Source organism: Lissotriton helveticus, chromosome 11 (genome assembly GCF_964261635.1).
Source record: "Lissotriton helveticus chromosome 11, aLisHel1.1, whole genome shotgun sequence".
NCBI lineage: Eukaryota > Metazoa > Chordata > Amphibia > Caudata > Salamandridae > Lissotriton > Lissotriton helveticus.
This window is the reverse complement of record NC_136072.1, coordinates 752,187,721-752,202,651: the sequence shown is the minus strand read 5'-3', so window position 1 is coordinate 752,202,651 and position 14,931 is coordinate 752,187,721. Positions and strand designations below refer to the sequence as shown.

At 43.6% G+C, this 14,931-nt stretch overlaps 1 long non-coding RNA gene across 1 annotated transcript; it reads left to right on the top strand.

Moving 5' to 3' along the window:
* The first annotated feature begins 1,197 nt into the window (after positions 1 to 1,197).
* Positions 1,198 to 11,227, top strand: LOC144791137 (uncharacterized). Its single transcript, XR_013602308.1, has 4 exons — positions 1,198 to 1,318; positions 1,738 to 1,800; positions 10,316 to 10,430; positions 11,125 to 11,227. It is a non-coding gene; the product is annotated as an uncharacterized LOC144791137 (long non-coding RNA).
* The last annotated feature ends 3,704 nt before the right edge of the window (positions 11,228 to 14,931 follow it).

The window sequence follows — 14,931 nt, the reverse complement described above, 5'->3', positions numbered from 1 at the left end:
GCATGAAAACCTCCTATGTCCTCAGGAGGAGAGTCTGCAGCTATGTAATGGAATGTATGGTCAGCTTAATCTTCCGTTAGAGAAGATTAAGCTGAGGATTAGCAAACATAAGAGTACTATTAGATGTAGCAAACAATCTACACGCCTTACAAATCATTTTCTCACTCTCAAACATAAGGCAGAAGATCTACAGTGGGTGGTGCTTGAGCGACCATACATTCCATCACACATTAGTGATATCTCGAGATTCCTTTTTGTCAAGGAACAAAAATGAATATATAAATTGAAATGTGACAGTGAGGATCTCAATGACGATATTCCCTGGGTGACGTTATGAGCTTCTCTGCCCAGTGCAATTATCAACTTGACCACCTATATACATGTGAGACCTTGGGGATTTGGCTTCTGTATCGAGTAAATGCCAATTTCTCACCTAAGATACACATATCTATTTCAATGGTTTCATCCTTCTTATAATTGTCTTTCGATCCAAGTACTTTGAAAAATAAATACATTGTTGTTCTTGAACATGCCTGTTGCGTTGTCACATCAGAGGTTGGTGTGTGTAGCCTAGCCTAGATAAGCACTGCTCACGCGGCTTGGACTATCAGCAAATTCATGGAAGTCGGGCAGCGACTCAATAATGTGATGAGGGTCAGTATATGAACCATCATTTGAAATTCCCACAGATGTAGGGAGTCCGTCGGTATTCAATGTAACGAGCTGTGGGCACATGTCGCCTAATGAGCATGCGCACTGATCCTCGGGTTAGCGTTCTAACCATTAATAAACAACATATATCCGCAGGTACTTATAACATCAGGCCTTTCTTTAAGCATCCTTTTAAGTACTAATAAGAGTTGACAAGCCTTCTTTTATGCCTTTCTTTAAGCCTTCTTTTAAGAACTAATAGGGGTCGACATCCCTTTCACGAAGGAGTCTTACTATTCTACATCAGCAAGACTTTGTTTTTTGCTGTTCAGCAGCGCTCGGTCTGTCATGAAACTACAACTTTCGATCCAAAACTATAATCCCCTTCAGGAATACAGCGTGTCTAATAACGACGCATGGGCACTGATCAACAGCAGTGTGTTTGTTAGCACATGCGCAGTTGCGCATGCGGTGTCTTCATAGGGTAGTGAATACACCATTGCCCATGCGCGGAGGAGGATTCACGCCTCTGTGTTGGATGACAAGCATCACGATTGACGCACCTGCTTACAATTGTGAAAATTAGCGGCCCTATATAAAGAGGATCTGCCTTCCGTCGAGCTACCTCCCTTTCGGCTTGGTTTCTGCCGGAGGTACCGACGAATAGGTCAGTATATGGGAGCTTTCTTTCTATCCTGAGTTTGCTTTTGTAGTACTTCTGCATACTGACGCTTGGTCCCTAACAGATACTATTGACCTTGTATTTCTGAGAGTGCAGCCAAAGGTTCTGTGAGCTTTTTTCTCCCCTATTAAAAACACTAGAGCGTCTTCTATTGTGTGAGGTACTGGAGGGGTGCACATACTTGTGTATAGTTTGTATCTTAGGAGAGAGGTTCCCCTCAGGAGTCTCTATGATGCTCCTTGCTATGGTAATTTGTTCCCTCCTCCTTCTTCTCTCCATTAGTGCTGGGGCTCCTACGTGGGTTCATGGTTAGTTCATTCGTTATCAACAATAAGGTTTTAAATGTTTATGAAAGAAGTAAGGGGTACATGAGTTTTCTATCCCTTTTTGCCCTTTTTACGCAGAGCGGTGCCTCATTTACCGAGCAGTTGCCGGGTGAGATGAGGCGTACTCCCACATAAAGCTGGGTGAGTACTTATTGAATTAATGAATGTATTATTTCACAAAATAGTGCCTTGAATCACAATTTTGAGCCACATTTTGGGCTAACTACTGTTGTGAATAATTATCTAGACAGTATGTGACATGAGGCAGTGATTGACACAATAAGCATTAATCAGAGCATAAGACTAACTCAATTTTATTCTTTATTTTATTTTTTCTAAGGAAGAACAATACACCTCCGGTGAAAACAGAACACTAAGATGTATCTGTGCTAAACAGGTTCTGGTAGAGTGTATTGTGGAAATTCTTTCTTCTTCTTTTCTTCGTGTTCTCACGAGAAATTTGTAAAAACTTATTGCAGTAGCGTTAATTTCTCCTGGTCCTGATGAAAGCTTAGGTTAGTAGTACCTATTTAGCTGAAACATGTCGACCTTTGTCCTATTGTTATAGATAGTTATTTTTTCAAACTATTAGTGTGTTTTTAATTTTGACACTAGGATAGCTTCTATTAAATTCAATTGTGTGTCCCAGTAGTCATTTTTAACTTTTCACTTTTTCTTTGCACTGCAAATCATCAGCACCACTGTTTGAGATTTGATCTTGGCTGGACCGATCACTGGCTGTGGGTTAATTGCAGCATAGTTCCACCTTGAGAGGTGTGAGCTGCACTTTACTGCATAACCATGTCCACTCCCAGATGATGATGCTCTGCCACTGAGGTGGGATGATGGGATTCATTTAAACTCAGTGTGGCTGAAAGTGAATTGCTCTTTCGGTTTTTGACATTTCTATACAATCTCCTCTGTCTCAATTGTTTTTTGACCGATAGTCCCCTCTTTGGTTGTTTCAGTATTAGTTGGGGAACGGAGACTATTGGGTCGGTAAATAACTTTTCCCTAGGACCCTCTTTTGTAAATATGTGTTTTTGTGATAGGTTAAAATCCACAATCCTGCAGGGCAATGTTATTCCACAGTCCTCCGCCCAGCACTCTCCTGTGCAGATAAAACGTTCTGGGCACAGTTGGATGAGAAGGGGCTACACACAACAAATATAAACAGATATCAGGCTTTGCACAACACCCTTAGAGCAGATAAATGACATATAAGGCCCCAAGATTTTAGCCATTGTGGACTTGCACCTTCTATTCAGGCCAGAATATGAGCCAAAATGCACAACAACAAGGATTGAAGAAGGACACATAAAATATGTAACCCAGAAGCTAATACCTCACATATTTTCAAGATACTGGTTTATTTCTTGTGACTAAGCCCCATCCTGGCCCTTCATCCATTAGAGTTTGCCTTACACATCCCAGTCGTGCCTCTCACAAAGACCTTCCCTTATTATGTTGCATGTGTCCAAGCTTTGTGCCTTTTGTCTACAGCATCACTTCCATTAAGCATCTCCAAGTCTTTCCTGCTGACCTATTTAATATTGTCCTTTTTCAAAGTCTGGCTTACTAATAAATATGAAAGAATGCTCCAGATCATTCTGATATGATCCACACTATTCCCTGCCCCATTTAAGCCTCTGAAGGTACAGCTCACAGTGGATTAAATTGAAAGCATCAAACCCCTTTTATCATGGCAATGACAGCACGTCAACATAAATGCATGAATTGTATTCCAATGCATAGAGCCATTTGGAGCCACTTGCCTTAAGTGAAAGGTACTGAGCTTTGAGAAAGCCACTGTTAATGTTAGCAGTAAGAAGACTGCTCTTAGCCAGATCCTGGCATTGATCCATGCACTAGAAACCAATCTAGCAAAATTATGCCATGACAAATGCAGACAAGCAGCTCAAAAGAGAAGAAAGTTCCGAATTTGAAGTAGAGTGATAAGTAGATGCTGACCACAAGTATTGATCCGCAGTTCAAAGTGTCTCCGCGTTTATTCAATGATGATCCATCAGCTATTGTAACTCAAACTGTTTCCCGTAAATTTTACAATGGCCATGCTGCAGGGACCAGCTTGCAGTATGAGGAGACAGGGATAGTTCAGAGAGAAGCAGCTTTGCACAGAGCAGGCAGCAATTTGTGGAAGGTTTCAGCCTGTGAATTCTGTGTTAGGTCCCCACTGTTCACTTCATTGATTGGAAGGAACAAGTACTATAAGGACAGCATGGCGGCAGCATTGTTTCAAAATTGTCAGCACTCATGTAAATTACCAAATTTGAAATGGGCCCTTTGGGAAAGCGCCTGCAGGTTTGGTGGAGTACAAATGTAATGACTGTCCGTACTAATCCATTGCGACTTGCCCCGACTAAGTTACCATATGGTATTGTTTAGTTGGAGTGAGCTTTCTGTGCTGCTGGGGGAGTATTTACAGGTAAGGGCAACTGTTTATTCCCCAACATTCACCAAAATTAACAATAACCTCATACTCTAGAACTTTGCGCTGTCCCTGTAGCCTTTCTTTTTTTCAATGAGTTTCTAGGATTTCTTAACTGGCAGTCACCTTTACAGAGTGGTGGAGAACCTGGGTGGGGTCTCTGACCAGCTCTCAGGAATCCAGCTGTGTGGGACTTACTAGAAGTAACAGGAGGGCTTGTTGGACTCCAAGGACCGTCAGCATCCAAGGAGACTTCTTCTTCCAACCAGGAGGGTGCCAGAAGGTGCATTTGCAGTGTGGTGGAGAAAGGGGGTGTGGCCTTGGAAGACCTCACAGCAATCGCACTGTGTTTGACTTACTGGAGGTAACAGGAGGGCTCGCTGACCCCCAAGGACCCACTGGACCTAAGGGGTCTTCATCCCCCAACCGGCAGTATGCCAGGATGCACATTTGTAGAGTAATGGAGAAAGGAGACAGGGCCTCCGGAACCTACCGGCAAGCCTTTTTAGTTTTTTTAAATTTACTCTGGATGGGGGCTGCGTGACCCTTCTTCTTTGGGCCAATTGTTCCCCAGGGACTCCATCCCCCGGGGCCATTCCTTTCTTTAATGGGGAAGAGCGCCTTGCAGCCGCCCTCCTGGGCAGGTTTCAGCACCGGGGGATCCACCCCTCAAGGACTGGCCTTTAAAAAAAAGTGTATTTAGGGGAGACCCCATCCCCCGGGATCAGCCTAGCCGTAATGTGGAAGGGGAACCACAAGGGCCCCCTCTCAGGTCCAATTTCGGCCCCAGGGCCCAGCCTGTATTTTTTTATTTCTTCTAGGGAAGGGGGCTGTGCGGCCCCTCTCCCCGAACAGATTTTAGTCCCAGGGCCCCATTCCCCCAGGGCCCAGCCATGTACAGATGAGAGGGGGCCTGCACATCTCCCTTCTCTATAGAATTTGGCCCCAGGGCCTTGCCAGTAAAAGTGGGTGCCTTCAGGGCATCCACATTGGTCTGGGACCGTGGGGGGAGCCCGAAGGCCCCAGCGGTCTCTGGCAGCTGTTCTCATCCTGCGGGAGCCAGCATTTCTTTGACACCAAGGGAGCTGCTAACATGCAGCTCCCTCTGTGTCAAAGCAATTGTGCTCCGCTTTGAGACAGTGAGACCAAAATGTTCTTGCTTGCTCAAAGTGGAGAATAGTTTGCTATGGCTTGGCGGGATCTATAAAGCGTCCCCGGAACATAGGTGGAGCTGGCCCTGGGAGGTGGCAGTCCCCAGGCCTATCAAGGGCCCAGGGGCAACCCCCTCTCTTCTTCAATTTGGTCCCAGGGAAGTAGTGGTCCCTGGGGTTGCAGGGGGTCCATGTAGTTTCTCCACATGCCTTAAAATGAAATCCCCCGGGAAGTGGTGTCCCCCAGGGCTGTGGGGGTGGCTACATGACCCCTTCATTCTTTAAACGTAGAGTCAGGCGGAGGTTGCGGTCCTTGCGGCTGGGGAATTCAAGAGGCCTCCATTGTTAAAAAAAAGTGCCCCAGTGAGGTGGTGGTCCCCGGGGCAGTAGAGGGGGCCATAAGGCCCTCTGCCTCATTTTATGTTCACGTAGTCACGGGGAGGTGGTGATCACTGGGCAATCAATGATCCCAAGAGTGGTGGCCCCCCCTCCTGTTCCTAGGTTTTGCCCCAGCCAGGGCCAATTAGAAATAAAGCATAGGAGTCTGTGCTTCATTTCATAAAATGTTCAGCAGGATCTGGGCACCCTACTGAATAAAAAAAATTAATTTGGGGTGACCTTGCAGGATCCTTGTGGAACCCCCTCCAAGAGGTCAAGGGCATCGGGATATTTCTACAATGCCCCCTTTTTTTGTGGGATTCGGCTTAAATGCCAAGTCCGAAGATGGCTGCCAATACTCCCTAGTTGACGTGTTGAAAGCCCATCAAATGTCTGTAGTATTTTGGGCTCCCAAATATCTATATTTTTAAAAATGTAAATATCTCTGAATATACTACATGAATTTATACTAAATCACAAAAGGAAACTTTCTGGACCAACACCTAGCTTTCTGCCAAATGTGGTGTAATTCCGTTCAGTGGTTCGGGCTGTAGTTGTGTTAAAAAAAATAAGAACTCCCCTTAATGTTTACATGGGGAAAACTCATTTTAGGACCCCCTTTTTTCCGACCCCCGCTTGATGGATCATCCTGAAACTTTCAACTCAGCAATTGAACCAAAAAGGGGAAGATCTTTTTTAGTTTTGTGAAGATTCGTCAAGCGGTTCCAAAGTTACTGGCAAAACCGAAAACGCATTTCCTATGGAAACTTAGGTCCTAACAAAATATATATATATATATATATATATATATATATATATATATATATATATATATATATATATATATATATATATATATATATATATATATATATATATATATATATATATATATATATATGTATTACCTACTAGCAGTCGCCAGTAGGTACATATAGTTAGGTCTAAGTTTCAATAGAAAGAGCATTTTTTGTTTTGCTCATAACTTTGGCGTCGTTTGATGAATCCTCATTAAATTTTCTAAACTAATTCTTTGTTCATATCAGGTCCTATGTTGAAAGTTTGGGGGTGATTCGTCAGGGGGGGCTGAAAAAAAAACGGGGGTCCCAAAACCTGTTTTCTCCATGCAATTTCCATAGGAAACTTTAGACAAGGCTACAGGTCGAACGGGTGAACGTAATTACCCCAAATTTGGCAGGGAGAAGGGTCTTGGTCTAGAAAGCACGCTTTTGTTTATTTGGTGTAAATCCATTCAGTAGTTTTGGAGAAAGATAAAAATTTACAGATATCGATATTTGGAAATTCTGCCATCTGATTGGCTGAGGCGTTACGAGCACGAGCTTGTGCTTATTAGCTGCGAGCGGTGCGAGCGGTTGCAACTAGGAAGTGTTGGCAGCCATTTTGTGATTCTGTTGAAACAAGTAAGGGGAAAAAAGGGCGAAAAGAGTAGGAAAGAGGAGGATAGGAGCACTGTAACCTCTGTGGGGGAGTGCGAAGCGAAGTAGTCACTCCTACTGGTCTGAAAGTTCGGTGTTGCTCAGAGTGACATGGTGCTGAGATGAGATGCTGCTACACTTGGCTATTAAACCGAGAGCCTAAACCATGAGCTCATTGCTGTAAAGTGATGTGCTCTGGTCTTTGTAGCATACGTGTGCAAATAGTGTTAGCAGGCTTTATACCATAAAGGGAGTGGGAAGCGAACTACCATCCCCTACCATGCGTTTATCGGAAGTAAAGTGCTCACACGTACTGGTGTGAAGGCTCAGGCATCAAACCGAGCTGATTGCTGTAAAGTGATGAGTTCTGGGCACTGTAGCATACTGGCCGCTGTAGAATAACTGTGTAAGTAGTGTTAGAATGTATTTATACGATACAGGGAGTGGGAAGGGAACTACTCACCCCTATTGATCTGAAGACTCGGGGATTAAACCGTGAGCCTAAATCATGAGCCCATTGCTGTAAAGTGATGTGCTCTGGCCGGTGTAGCATACCTGTGAAAGTAGTGTTAGTTTGTGTTTATACAATACAGGGAGTGGGAAGCAAACCACTCACCCCTACCGGTCTCAAGACTCGTGAATGAAACCATGAGCTCATTGCTGTAAAGTCATTTGCTCTGTGTAGTATTCTAATGTAAGTCATAGTAACATGTCAGTATGTAATGCTAGTAAAATGTAGGGGTGTCATGAGGAGAAGCTTGGGGAGTTTGTACACGGTGCTGGAGAAGACAGTTGCCTTGCTGTCTGCTCCTGTTGGTGGCTGTTTAAGCTGTCTTGTTTTCCTGCAATAAATCTACTTATCGGATCCACTGCTGTCTGCCTCTTCACTACATAAATTTGTTGATGAGCAGGAGAAGGTAAAAAGAAGGCATCACTGACCAATATTTCGAACTGGCTTGCATTGTGCTGAAGACCCGTTTTCTTTGTGAAGCTGTTTTTAGTAATCCCAGGATCGTCGGCTCATTGAACTATGTCATCCAGTAGGATTCATATTTTTAGATTTTGGGCTCCCTATGCCTCTGCACTACACTCTGGTCATGGTACTACATGTGTGCAAGGAGTATGCGTTTATTCTAATTCTGTAGTTATGCAGTAACCAATGCATCATGATCCTAGGAGCGCCACCTCCCAGGCACAGCTCATACAAAGTCCCGGGGTGGGCATTTGCAGGACATGTATGTTTGCTATTACAGTGCGGGTGCAGGGCTTCCACCCTGTGATAGCAAATCCTTGTTTGCCTCGTTGAAGCAAGAGGAGGAAAACCTCGTTTTGCTTTAATAGAGCGGATCCGGATGGTAAAGATGGAAAAAAAATGAAGCGGGGTCTCAACCATTCATTTGAATGACCCCCTGGTGGGTAGTTTTCTGGGGCCAATCCTATTATTATATTGCATGGTCTCTGCAGCACTGGGGACCTTAATCTCACATGTAAATTAGGCATGAGAGGGCACAGAGACGTTGCACAGTGTAGTGGATCGCCACGTCCCCGAGTATTGTTTACTAATTGTTTGGTGGGCTTCAAGGCCAACTCTAGTCTGGGGATCGGCACCAACCATGGCTTTACTTAAATATGTAGGGTGGGCCTGGCCAGTCCCTGAAGCCTCGGTGGCCCTAGACAGTGCCTTATTGGTTCTGTAATCACACGGGCAGTACTCTTGGTGTTATAAAGTGATTCACTCATAGAACCCTTGCAGTTGTAGAACTATGCAGGCTTCATTTATGTAATAGTCTGTTGATTTATTTTTGGTAGGTGCACCGCAAAATTACAAATGTTTTCCCTCATAACTCCTATAAACAGCCGATTTTCACAATAAACTACAGACAAGTGTTGTCAGGAAAAGAAGACCCATATACTCACTTATTTATTGCTAAAAAAGTAACCTTTAATAAAACAACACAAGTAAATGGAACCACAATTTTATTCAAACAAACAACAGTATAACATGAAATAAGTGGGTGGGACTCCTCCGGAAGCAGGGTGCAAAACCTGCAAGAAAAAAAGAAACGTAAGTATGTTTGCCATGTCCAAGAGAAAAAGAAAGGTAGTCAGAATGAAAGGAAGATACTGAGAATGGGACAGAGAGGGAGTGGGTGGAAAGGAGAAGGGAAGGGATTGTAAAAAGAACAGAGGGAGGAGGAGACAGAGCGTTGTCCCACTGCACCTAGCCCTCATTGTTTACCTCCCGTCACCTGTGTGTCTAGGATGCTGGGGTCTGCGAGAAAGAGTGCAGTCCAGCAAGTCCTTAAAATGAAACAGATATGAATGACGCCAAAGATTACATTATTATTTACAGCAACATCGCTTGCCTGCACCTGTGCACCCAGGCTGCTGCACCCCAGCCCCTTCCCTCGCACTGTGCTCAATTGCAGCTCCTGCGCACCGAGGCTTCCAAAAATTTACTGGAGGTACCTGGTGGGCTAGTTGGACCCCGGGGACCCTCAGTATTGAAGGGGAATTAATTCTCGAACTTACAACTCGCCATGGGGCGTGTTTCCACAGTGGTGAAGGAAGGGGGCAGGGCCTGAGGTGACATGTGTGCAAACACGCCCCGTGGCTCGTTTTAAGTTGGGGAATTAATTCCTCTTCAATCCTGAGGATCCCTGGGGGCCAACTAGCCCACCAGGTACCTCCAGTAAGTTTTGAGGAGTGGGGTACAGTTTGGAACACCTCCCTGCACAAAAACAATCCTTAGAGTAGTAGTGCATGGTGCCAGTCCGATGGGGATGACGTAGGATATTAGGAATGTAGGCGGGGAGTGGAAGTCAAGTGAATGAAACTGCCAAGGTTCTGCTCCAATGTGAGCTAGGCAGGTGCTCTCGTGAATTGCTTGGACTGATATAGGGCATGATTGTCAGCTCATCATCATGCCGTTCACTCTGATAATGGTAGTATATCAGGGGTGTTGGGTAACTTGGGTTCTTTTTTGTGCGTTTATGTAGCTTATAGTCCCAATCTCCCGATGTGCAGTAAGTAAAGGAGGACTGACTGGATATATCAAATGGGGGTGGAGAAGCTCAGATCATTCTTTGGAATGCATGAATTGTTCAAAATGGTATTTTTGGTGGTTTAGGAATGATAAAACAAGGAATAGTCTATCTGATTTAAAAAGTACAATGCTCTACCTGTTAAAATGTTGTTTTGTACAGAGTGCCTTAATCATTATTTTTATCATCTTTCTTAAGCACCCAAGTGCAAGATGGCACCTGAGTCAGATGACACCACCACAAGTGCTGCAGTGGGTGTTAACGTGATGATGATCACCAGTGATGAGCACACAGCAGATTGTTCTGCTCCCCTGTAAGCAACTTCTTTCACCCACTATTCAAATTATGCCCTAGTGTATACTATTTCTCAAATCTGATTCGATTTTGCATGATATCCCTGGATTTCCCTATATTTTCTGTTTCCAAAGCTGACTTTCTCCTATCTTTAGCTTTTTTCTGCTCCCTTTTTTCGTAAACTTCTCCTCTCCCCTCTTTTACATGTCTTGCTGTGCAGTACTAAGAGGAGAAACGATTTTTGGTAATTTAAAGAGGATCCCACGGCCATGCCCAAGGACTTTAGTCAGCAAACATGTTGGTGGTTTTCTTGACCAAACAGTTAAAAAATACTGGGGCACAGACAGAGTGGCCATCATGGTCATGGACCCCTGTGTTCTCTTATATTAGCAATTTCAATGACAGGGCAGCATGGCAGGAATGAGATAATACAACCATACCATATGTCCTTTGAATTCCCTTCTACCACTTCCTTATTGTACCTCTGTTAGGAGAAAAAATGTTGGGTTGACTCAATGACTACCCGTTTTTTTAATGTTGCCAAGCAACAAACACAGTAACTTAAACCTCCCAAAGTGATTACTTTTGATAGAAGACGTTATTGACGTATAGATAAACAAATTATAGTGAGGTATTGCTGTTATACCTTGTGCAAAGTAAATACTTTGGCGGCTATCTGGTATCTAAAATGGATACATAATATTTTTCTGTAGGTGCACAGACCACCAGCAGTGCTGTCACAAGTGCAGGGTCATCAGAGGAGGCCCAGCTGGTTGAGGGAGTCGGAGAAGTCCCAGTGGTGGCTGGAACAAGTGGCAAGTCACCTTGTTTTGTTATTGCCAATACTGTATTTGTTAAGTGAGGTATATATCCCACCCATGATCTCCAGAGTCCAGTCCCTGATCTCAGCATTTTTTTAAACTGTTTTTTAAACTGAAAACTGCAGTGTGGTTTCAATTGGTGATGTAGTGTAGGTGGTGAAATCCTGTCCATCTGCTGTGGCACAGTTGCATGACGGAAGTCTGCAAAGCACAAGCCAAAGACAAGGTGTGTTTCCCAATGCCCACTCAGGCGCCTACTAGTTTTTCACTTCATAATCTGTCTTACCTCAGCCAGCGTCAGCCACCATTCCCATCCCAGAGTAGGTAAGCCACTGTCCTCTGAATTCGTAAGAAGTTTACTGAGAAACGCCTCCTCTGATTGCCACACATGGGACACAACACATCTAGTGGGCCCAGCATCCTGCATTGACTGTAAGGGCAAGTTTAGTCTTTCATACGCGCTGTGCTGCACTGCCTTGCAAACATCCAGACCTGTCCAAACATCCATCTCTGGGGGGGCTTATTAAAACATGCTTCCTGAGCAAACAAGCTCAAGAAGTCATTGATCTAGTTATAGACAACCAGCTTGACTTTCTAATTATCACTGAAACAATGCTCAAACCTTGGTGCAACCTCGACATAGTCACGGCCCTTACCCCTAGAGACACAATACTGAGACTGGATAAGGCAGAAGGCCGAGGTGTTGGCGTAGATATTATTTTCGTGAGAAAACAACACTGGGTATGGGCTTCCCACAGTAAGGCCAAGCCTCCTTATCAATAAACAACAACACAGAAGCCAATACTGCAACATCTAATTTAAGAAGGAAATAGATTACTGCGCGCGAAGAACTAAACTAAGTGCGAGTGTGGACAAATTTGTCAGAAATGAATCATATTTATTATTCATCAATATATTTCAGCATATTTGTTGGTTAAAGTTCACCAGACAATTGACGATAATTTATCAAAAGACAGATAGTACAAAATACAAATTTCATAAAAATGACATTTACAAAAGACAAGTACACATTAGTGGGGGAATAAAGCAAACTACCATATCTGATCAACTTTCACATTTGAATCTCACTCTCTCACACAAACCATGCATACATTAAAAAATATTTACAATTTTAAATGTCACAAAATGATTTTTCAAAAACACCAAAGGGACCTATTTGGTCAGATTACAATATTTGTTCTACTCAGAATGAGCTATTTGAATAATAGAGGCATCCTTATGGTGTGCATAGGCGGTCTACGCGTTTCGAACCCCTATTAAGTGGGGGGGTTCTCATCAGGACCTCATAACTGTAGGGAAAAGAAATGAGATCGGGGTCACTGTATGTGAAACAATACTTTCAAGAACAAGCTGCCACCTCTGAATCTGCCTCTTACCTATGGTATGAGTGTGCACCATTGAGATGGGGGAGGGGGAAGGTAGAAACTGGGTGACGACAAACTGCAGAGAGAATTCACAAAAACGTCAAATCAACCCCTGTATAAACTCCAATAATGTGTAACTACCAAGTACGAAATGAAACACTCAAGTTGCACTTACATGTTCTTTTTCGTGATGTTTTGATTGTTTGTCTGGAAAGGAGAGAAAACGGGTCAGTTTCTGGTGTTTCGAGGAGGGGTGGGTTGGCGGGGAGGAGTTAAAACTTAGGGGCATATTACCAAGCAATAGCGATCGCTATTGCTTGGTTCGAGACAAAATGTTACCGCTAAGCTGCGGCGATTTTTATCGCAGATAAACCTTGGTATTACCAAGGTTTATCGCAAATGCGATAAAAAACGGCCACAATGCATGAATATCGCTGAAAAGTCAGCGATATTCATGCATTACCGAGCTAATGCTCTTAGCCATGATATCCACCTCCAATTGGATAACATGGCTAAGAACTGCTCAGGGGCAGCTTAGCTTAGCGCGAATATCTCCAATGGTTGGTAATAGGAGATAGCGATGTTAGCGACTGTTTTCAGTCGCTAACATCTTGGCACGCCCACTTTGCATGTCATTAGTGATAAATATCACTGACATGCAAAGCGGGGCCCAAGATGGTCGCTATCTCCTACAAGCTGTCGTTAACTGGTGTTAGCGACAGCTAAGTAATAGGGAGATCATTTTATCTCCGCTTTCTTGGCCTTTAAAGCCAAAAAAGCGGAGATAAACCCCCTTGATAATATGCCCCTTACTTGTTTAGAATTCGGAATGAAGGTTAACTGAGGGTTTGCCAGGAATTAATCCAGGACCTGTAAGGAGAGGGAACGGGTGTAAGCGTTTGGGTTCGCAGTACGCTTTGGAAAGCCTGCAAGCATGTTCGATTGCCGGGCTTACCTTGCGCTCCACGGCATCTTGGATCAGTTGGTGTCTGGTCAGTGTTGGGGAAAAATGGCACGAATGTCAAGCTGGCGTGGAAAGCACCTCTAGGAACGCAATCGCGCTTCCGGGTTGCAATGCTTCTGGGAGTTGTAGTTCAGGTTTGCTGTTTGACATCAATGTGTATTTCGGGGCTAGATTCCATAAGAAGCTAATGCGTGCAGCTAGGCAGTAATAAGGATGGTGATGAGGCTTAAGTGAGTCGATACAATTCTGACATTTCATTCAGGCCTTCAATTGCCGAGTTGAATTTTCAAAATAAGCATTGCTTCTCGCTGGAGTAGTTTTTTATCCAAATCGCCGCCTCTTTGGTCGTTATCGATATTATTTTCAGCAATTGCGTCTGTCGTATGGTTTATGGGCCTCTTTTAGCGTGCATGTTAAGTTAGCATGGCTTGTTCGAAGTTTAAACTCAATTTTTCCCTTTTGCTGCTTTTGCACACAACACTGCTTAGCTGTTTTTGCTGTCTTAGCTTGGATGAAGGTCTATACATGGGAAAAGTGTTATTTTTCGACATCTCTAGACATACATCGTATCCCCAGTCTGTACAGTGAGTGCTAAGCCGTCAAGGTTATCATAACACAAGTATGTTTATTGGCTTGTCCGTTTAACACATTCTAGACACAACAATTTGGCAGCTGCAAGCCGAGTAGGATTCTGGTGCCTTTATCATAGCACACTGGCCAGAATTGCACACACTTGGAAGATTCCAGGCATGAAGAGAGACTAACCGATCCTGATGTAATTTACACTTACTGAGCGGACAGGTAAATAGGGTCCCCCTAAAAAAGCTCAAGAGACTTTCTATAATTTTATAATATATAGTTCCTAGATAGGGAGGGTGTTTTAAATAGGCGTTTTTATCACCTGTTTGCACTATCATTGTAATGTGATTCCTCCATTTGTATTTTATGGAATTGTAACCATGCTGTCGGTATTATTATTATCCATATGTATGCTGATGTGGATTAAAATACTGCGTTAAAATAAACATTTTAACCTTGCTGTGTCTCTATTTTACTCCTGTTGTGGACTGGTATGAATGTATAACAAAAGAGTGTTCTCACTTCCCACCATTCCGTGAGATGGTCCTAAGTCGCATGTTCTAGGTAGTCTAATCATTGGTTTCTTTTCTATAGGACGAAGAGCTAATGTGACACTGATTGCTAGTCTGGTAGGGGATTTTGGGTACTAAGGTGACTTTTGGTACACCCTAATTCACTGAGGTCCTAAATCTCTGTGCATAGTTCTGTGTTTGCGCAGAATCCCTGTTACATGGCACCGCCAACAAGTGTGGTCTTATTGTGAGACACTTG